Source organism: Serinus canaria, chromosome 3, assembly GCF_022539315.1.
Source record: "Serinus canaria isolate serCan28SL12 chromosome 3, serCan2020, whole genome shotgun sequence".
In the NCBI taxonomy this organism is placed as follows: Eukaryota; Metazoa; Chordata; class Aves; order Passeriformes; family Fringillidae; genus Serinus; species Serinus canaria.
In genome coordinates this window covers 26,247,245-26,255,083 of record NC_066316.1, presented here as the reverse complement: position 1 = coordinate 26,255,083, position 7,839 = coordinate 26,247,245, and positions in this window count along the sequence as shown.

Genomic DNA, 7,839 nt, shown 5'->3' with positions numbered 1-7,839 from the left:
ATGTGTTAAGGAGGTTGATTTTGTTTGCTCTGCCACATAACTTACTTTCCTAAACACTTAGTAATAGCAGCAGTTAATCTATTGACCAATGGCTTAAGCAGCAGGTGGCTTTAAGACCAATGGGCCAGTCCTGACAAGGCCCACAGAAATTCCTAAGGCCTCTTTGTTACCTGGGCTGGAATAGAGAAACTACTTGTTTGGAAAATGTTTCTCCTCCCACAAAACATCTTCAGTATTAAGGGTCTTTTGTTAGCAGAAGGCTGAAGAGGGGGATTATGAAGGATAGTCTGTCACACAAATTGTTTCTTCTTAGACATATAATGCAACCTGCATTAAAAGTTTACAAACTAATCTAATGAAATTATCATTCAAACGAAGCATGTCTCCGAACATTAAATTGACGCCCTGACCTGCCGTGCAATTTCCTCACTGGAAATCTCAAGATTCCTGCTGCTATTTTTTCTAAAAAGATTTTTTTCTAAAAAGCCCTCAGCACTGCTCTGTTTGAAACAGGAACCCAGATAATCTGCAAGGGCTCATTTTCTTAGGAAACCCAGGCAGTAAAACATTAACAATTAAATTAGTTCCCGTGTCTTAAGGAATCCGGAGTTAACTGTGTGTCATCTGGGTCATTATAGCCTCTCCCTGCTGTGGCATGCAAATCCACATGAGCAAAGGTGTTAGTTTTTTTCAAATGTATTATTAAATTATTTAGTCAAAGTCAGCAGTAGCTGCAGCAACTGCAACTTGCAGTTCTGTACCCTTTCAGACTATATTGAGTTAGCTGAAGGCAGTATTCAGCTGTGACTTTCTTTAAGGAGAATTTTACAGTTCATGATGGGGAGTCATCTCTCTCCAAAAAGTGCCCATGCATGCACAGAAAGGACAGGGGCAGTTCCAGTGTAGTAAAGAAATGGTGCTTAGGGGAATAAATGGAGCCTTTGGGGTAGCTTTCTTTTTGTTTGCAGAGCTTTCTGTTCTGATCCAAGTTAGGAAAAATGTGGTCTGAATGTGCACATATGTGTATGTGTACATGCACAGATGTATAGACATACCTATATTTCAATACACACACAGACACACATATATGTATATACACTTTGACTCCTGAAATGCAAATCCAATCCTCTGTTCTCCTGTATCATAAATACAGTTGCAAGCAGCTGCCCTGCAGCACATAAAAAGATGGGAATAAGAGAAGAAAAGTGACAAAACATACTGTAGCCTCTTTTCAATTTGCTGAGGTTTCTTCATCACTTGAATTGTGTGTCTATCTATATGTTATGTACACATGTCCATATACATATGTTATAGATATATGCACTTATATGCAACTTCTATTTAAGACCTTTATATTTTGGGGATCTTGATCTCATCTGGCGATGAGATACAGTAGCACCACTAGGTGCTACTGTAATACAACTAATTAATATTATTTTTACTGCTAATAATAACAGCCGTGTTTACTTTTAGCATGTTCTCACACTTGCCAACATATATTTCTATATTCTTTAATTTTCTCATTCTTTGCAGCACAAATGCTGAGAGGTATCCTAATTAACTGCTCAACATTGACTTTCATTTAGTTTTTCTCTCAAACTTATTTATTAGGCTTGGTTATCAGTGGGAGAGTTTCTAGCACTGAGACTGCCAGGATTTACTCTAAGCCTCTTAGTCTGATGTTTCCATGGCCCTGGCTCTCTCTGTAGAGAAGCTAAGAAAACCATACACACAGATTTGGCCCCCTTTATTTCAAGTCATCTAGAGCAGATGTGAGTTTCTTTTTCTTTGGGGGGGGTGGGGGGAGGTGGGAGGTGGGAGGTGGGGGATGGAAAGAAAGGCACCTGATTATTACATAAGCTGGGGAAAATGCTGATTTTCAGCTAGAGCTTGTGGAGCACTACTGAAGAATTTCTTTTTGGTTTGTCTGAGACTGCATAACTGGATTCCAACATATTTTCAGGGCATTTCTCTGAAGCACTGAATTCCCATGAGTAACAACAGGAACACCTTTGTCTGATTTTCACACCAAAGGCTTCCCCAGAGACCTACAGCCAAAGCAAGCCAGCAAATGTAGGAAGGCATTCCCTCTGCAGCTGTCCCCCAGGTCCCCAGTGATCTTCCAACCTCTGATCTGAGTAGGACACCCTCTTCAGTCCTGCACCTGCAAGAAAGGGGCTGTTCCCAGTCTCCCTCCCTGTTACCCCATCAAGTACTCAGTGCTCTCTTTTCTCTTTATTGGTTTGCTTCTTCCTCTTTTTCTCCCTTTCCTTCTCTCTTGCTGCCTGTCTTCTTTCCTCCCATCTTTCCCTTTTCTCTCTCTGTTTTTAAAATTTTTTTCCAAGAGGTGAGGTCTCCTCTCACTGACTCAACACCTAATTAGAGCAGTGAAAATTAGCTGCATTCACTCTGGCTTTAGTCCTGGCAAGAGTGTTAGAGAATTGGCCCACTTTTCAAGGTGCCAAATTGAAGGCTGAATCCAGGTGTGGTCAGAGGCAAGGGGATTATTTTCCTCCCATGGGGTGCAAACAAAAGCCTGTGCTAGGGATAGATGGGGTGGGGACAATGTTGCCCACAGGAGGGCTAAACACTGCTGACATTTGAGCCCTCAGCACACTCAGCACCAGGCTGGGTCACAGCTTCCACAGCCTGAGGAGCTGTGTCACAGGGATGGCAGCAAGGGAGGGCTCTGTGTTCCATGGCAAGGGCAGAAAGAAGAGTGGAGAATCCTAAAGGTATGGCAAGTCCCAAGGAGAAGTGGGTACTGAGGAGTTTGGGAGACAAAACCACAGCATTTGTTGCAGGTTTTCCATACTCTCCAGCAGCATCCAAAGTCCTGTTGTGTTCCAAACTCTCTATGTTATCCAGCTATCTAAAGACCAGTGAACAGCAGGGGAGTAAAACAGGTCATGCTTCATCTGATGGAATAAAGCTTGCTGGTTGACTGAAAAGTCAGAAGGTGCAGGTCAGTGTGGACAACCTCACTTCTATTATCCCATCAAAAGGAGAAGATGTAGCTTTCCTCACTACCCTCGAAGAGTACAAGAATTGACTGAGGAAGCAGCAAAGTCAGAATCTCAGAGGATGTCTGCATGTTGCCAATTTTACTTCAGAAAAAAGAATCTCTTGTTTGAGTAGAGCTCTACCACATCCTGTAAATTGTTGTTGCCTGTGCACCACCATCCTGCATCCCCAGAAACCACCCTTTTATCTCCTCCTGTGGATGCAGAGCATAGAGCACAGAGTTCTTGAGGAATGCAAGGAGCTGGGAAACAGGGGTGGATCAGACCACCTGAAGATCAAATATCACAACTATAACCTGGAAAAAAAAGAGGAAATATAACACCTGAAAGTATTCTGCTCTGCTTTTTCATGAGCCCTGACAAATGATATAATGTTTGACACCATGGCCTGGACTGGGGAGCTTCAGACCTTCCTAGATCCTTCAGGAAAGAAAAGCAAACCATCTGTTTTTAATGTTTAAAGTGTGGAAACTTCAAACACTATTTGGTTTTTTGCTGTTTTGCTTTCCCTGATGCAATAAAACCAATCAGTGAAGCTTCAGAAAGGACAGACCTCTGTGGAATGCTCCATTGCAATTATTCTGTGGAGAACAGGGGGCAAACATTATCTCCACTGCCATGTGTCTGTGTCTTTTTCTGTTATTTCTTTAGGGTGGGCTATATATGAGTTAGTAACACACAACCCTTTATTCTTCCCTCCAGACCCCTCAAATTTGGCTGTGCTTTGCATCTTTGTAATGAAGCCCTACAGCAAAGTGGTACAGAAAGGTAAAGATGTCAAGTGAATTATATGAGCAGGAAAAGAACTGCACAGTAGGTCAAGGTTTGGGCAGGGAGATTTTTGTTCAGATTATGTTATTCCCAGTGGTAGTGACTTCCTTTGTAATCCATAGCTGCCATCTCTTCTCATGGAGTCTCAGGGCTCTGCAACAAGGTCCTTCTGGGTCTCAGTGCAATAGACACATCAATTGCTGGTAGAAATAAACTTTTACTATATCAGCAGCATGAATGGGCTCTGGTGTAATGCTTCACATTTTCAGGTTGGTTTTAAGACAATTATCAGAGTTCCTTTTCAAAACTAAATGTAGGTTTGTGCAGTTGTGGTTTCCTTTAGGAAGGGTAAAGGGGCAGAAGTTTCTGAGTTATAGCTCAGCTAAACCAGAAGAGAAAAAGGGCAGGTCCAGCACAGGAGAATGTACAGTCACTGCTTATGCCTCTGTGGCACACCAGCTCAAGAGCACCGTGGGAGGATGTAAGCTCAAACACAGGCTAGAAGCAACCTTCAGGGAAGGCCAAGAGAGAAGGTTCAGGCTGGTAGTCCTGCTCAGGCCCATGGCACAAAGAACAGGCTCATGGCCTTCCACAAATCCCATCTAAGAATGTAACAAAAACCCCCTGGCCATCAGTCCCAAAGCTACCCCCTGGAGGATTTGGATTGATAAACAGCCTACCCTTAGGCTACTCCTCCCTGAGAGAGAAAGCTCATAGAGGCCAAGACTGGACATTAGCACACAAACCATAGACTTTCACTGGCCACAGTGTAGAGGGCCAGAGCCAGGACAGGAAGCACAAATACCTTCAGTGTATCCTTTGGCTTAGCACACTGAGGTCAACACAGATGGAGCCATGTTGTGCCTGAGCTTGCAGTCAGCTAGCAGTTTAAAGTAGCATAGACATCCCTCAGAGAAGCACAAGTGTTTTGAACTATCACTGCAGGACTATCTGCCTTTGGAAGTCAGATTTTAAAAGAAATCTGGGAATATACCAGTTCCTGTGCTTTAGGCATAGAAGATGCATTGCAGAGCACCATATTGCTACATCAATATTTTTAAAATGAATGTTTAAAGTGACATTTCTTTCCTCATTTGAAAGAGCTTTTTCAACACTTCTTTAAAGGCTCAGATTTCTGAATATTCTGATATATCTCCATGTTCCTTGCACTGAAAATATGCCCAGAGTCAGCATTACATATTAAATTTATTCTTATTTCCATGCTATGAAAAGATAAGAAATCAGCAAAGAGGAATACTAACAACAGTATAGATCTTAAGAGATTTTTAAATATCCTTTTTTTCCCACAGTTCTGCTGCATATGCACTCACTCTAAGCCATAATACCTGTCCTACAGCTCATAAAATGTGCACTATCTTGCATTTTAGATGGAAGTCAGCAGGAACAAAGCTACTGAAACGGATGAATAAACAAATTGTTGTTAAGGCTACACACATCAGCCTCTAAATAGCAGTAGAAAAATGTGCTGTGCTTCTGCAACTCAAATATCTGATTGTACAATGATCTGAACTGTTCATGCAAGTGTGCATTTCAGCTTGACCCTGCTTGGCGCAGGTGGGAAGCACTGAGTGTGGGAGTAGCAGGTAGAGTGGCTGGTGGCTCTGGGACAGGGCAATCCCACCCAGCAGCAGGAACAACATGGCTGTGTGGCAATAAAATGCACCCTGCTTACTGGCAAGAGTGGTTACCTAGGGAAAACACTCCTAGTCACCTCATCAGCATGAGGTAGATCACTGTGAAGGCAGAACCACAGGTCAAGTACAATCATATGCTGCCTTTACACTATTTTCTTGAGTCCAGGCAAGCCAACACACCACGAGGTGAGCCCTCCCAGCATTCAGCATTCCCTGCTGCTCCTTCACCTTCTGTCTTTCCTGGTGAGTGCACACGACACATCCCACGGATGCACTGCAACACAAATGGGAGCCCACACTTGAGCTCCTCAACATACATGGGTCTGTGGTCTGCAGGTTCCTGTGCCTGTGGTTAGTGGGGACTGGAAAGTTTGGAAAAGAAATTATTCTGTTCCTCTGGAGAAGTTTTTAAGGTGTTCAGTCTTACCTGCATCCCCGCTGTGGCCGTGCTTCTCTGCAGGGTCCGTGTGCTGCTGCCCCACCAAGCTCCGTGCCTGGTGGGATTATCCATTGTTCTGGTGGGATTATCCATTGTCCTGACGAATCCACCTGGAACTGCTTCGCTCTCACTCCAAGTTTTTGGGCACAAGTAGGGCCTTCTTAATGCCATCACCTGACAGGATGTGTCCTCCCCATGCTCCCTCCTTGGCAGCCCAGCCCTTCAGCCTCCAATCCTTGCCACCTTGGCATGGAGGGCCAGGATGGGATGCTGCCCATGCTTTGCAGTCCTTATTTCTGTAAAGGGGTCTTAGAACAAAGAAAAGACCCGGCCAAAAGTGACCTAAAAAGGGCTGAGGTTCAGCAATAGGCATCCTTTCCACCCATCATTGTTTGGCAGCAATTTCTACCCAGTGGCAATATTCCTCTGCTTTGCTCACAGCTGAAAATAACTCTGAAAGTGCTTTGAAAGGGCTGCCTTTTAACTGAGCTTAACACCTTTCTATATGATTTTTGTCATGGTGACTACCTCCCTCTCAGATGAGAATTTCATCTTTTCTCTCCTATATCTTTCCTGTGCAGCCTATAAACCATTGTAAAATATGGCTCACTGTTTCTGGGCTCTCCGATGCCCTTTATTTCCATAATAGACTCTTTCCCCACGTGTTTGCTAATATTTCTACCTCACTACATAAGCTGGCAGATTCCCAGAGTGTTGGTGCCTGTAACATGATCCCTTTTTGTTCCCCATGCAGTTATCTGGCAGCACCTTGTCTGCAGGGTGGGCACAGAAAAGCACAGATGCACCTCACCTGGCACAAGCTGTTGTAGAGCCACGACAAAACCACCTGCCCTTTCTGTAGTAATCTGCCAAGCTGCTGCTGTTCCCTGCACCAGGAATGCGAGGTTAAATCACCACTTTGCTTCCTGTTGTGTCACCACTTTAACTGTTTGCACCAGTTATTGAACACGCTCACACAGTACCAATGCCTTTGCTGTGATTCATGCCACACAGAGCTTTACAAGCTGTCTTCATCCCTAAATCTTCTAGTAGCCTGCAGGCTTGTGGAAGTACTTGTCTCAAAAAGTGGCCCAAACAATTCCTGCAGATTTCTGGTGAGATCACAAAGAGTTAACCTAGAGCCATCTCTGCTAAGTATCTTCCCCAGCTCCTGGAACAAACAGTAAGAAGATGTAGGAATGTCCATCAGGGCTCCCTTCAAACAAATAAACAGCTTTTTCTCCTGTAGAAATTTGACAAAGAAATTTGACATGTTTTCTTCAGTGCTCTTACCCGATCCCTTGAAAATGAGCAGCTTGCTGCTGAAATGCATTAGAAGAAGGGAAACACCAAATTAAAATACTTCCTTCTTGTACATCCCACATCCCTGTCTGCATTTCTGTACATCTGCTGAGAAACCCAATACCGGTACCATCCATCAGAAAGAACAATAACCTCTTCAGGGAATTTCAAATTATTTCAAATATGCAGTTCCTAGGGTATGTCAACATCTAGCACAAAAATTAACTGTGATGGATGGTTAAAGGTCTGTTGTTCAGGAACTGTCTTTGAGTGAAACTTGCATTATAAATACATTTCTGCCTGTCATGGAGCCTTTCTGTGTGTGTTACTTCACTTCTTTGCCTCAGTTTCCCAACATGGGAAAAGGTCAACCATTGCATCAGCTGATGACGTTATGTAAGCAATGACTCTAAAAAGCATATTGAATGTACAGGGGTCACATTAGCCTTGGTTAAGAGCTAACTGCCATCATTCTGAATTAAACCATGAGTTTTTACCCTGGAAATACTGTTTTAATGTACTTTTCATTTGTTGTTTGCTTTTAAAACTTCCTTAGAAATGAAAAGTATCAGAAAGTGAAACCTCTTTTTGCAGCGAAGATCTCATTTTGCTAATTTGCTTCCCAGAGGAAACAACTCCAGAGCTAAGA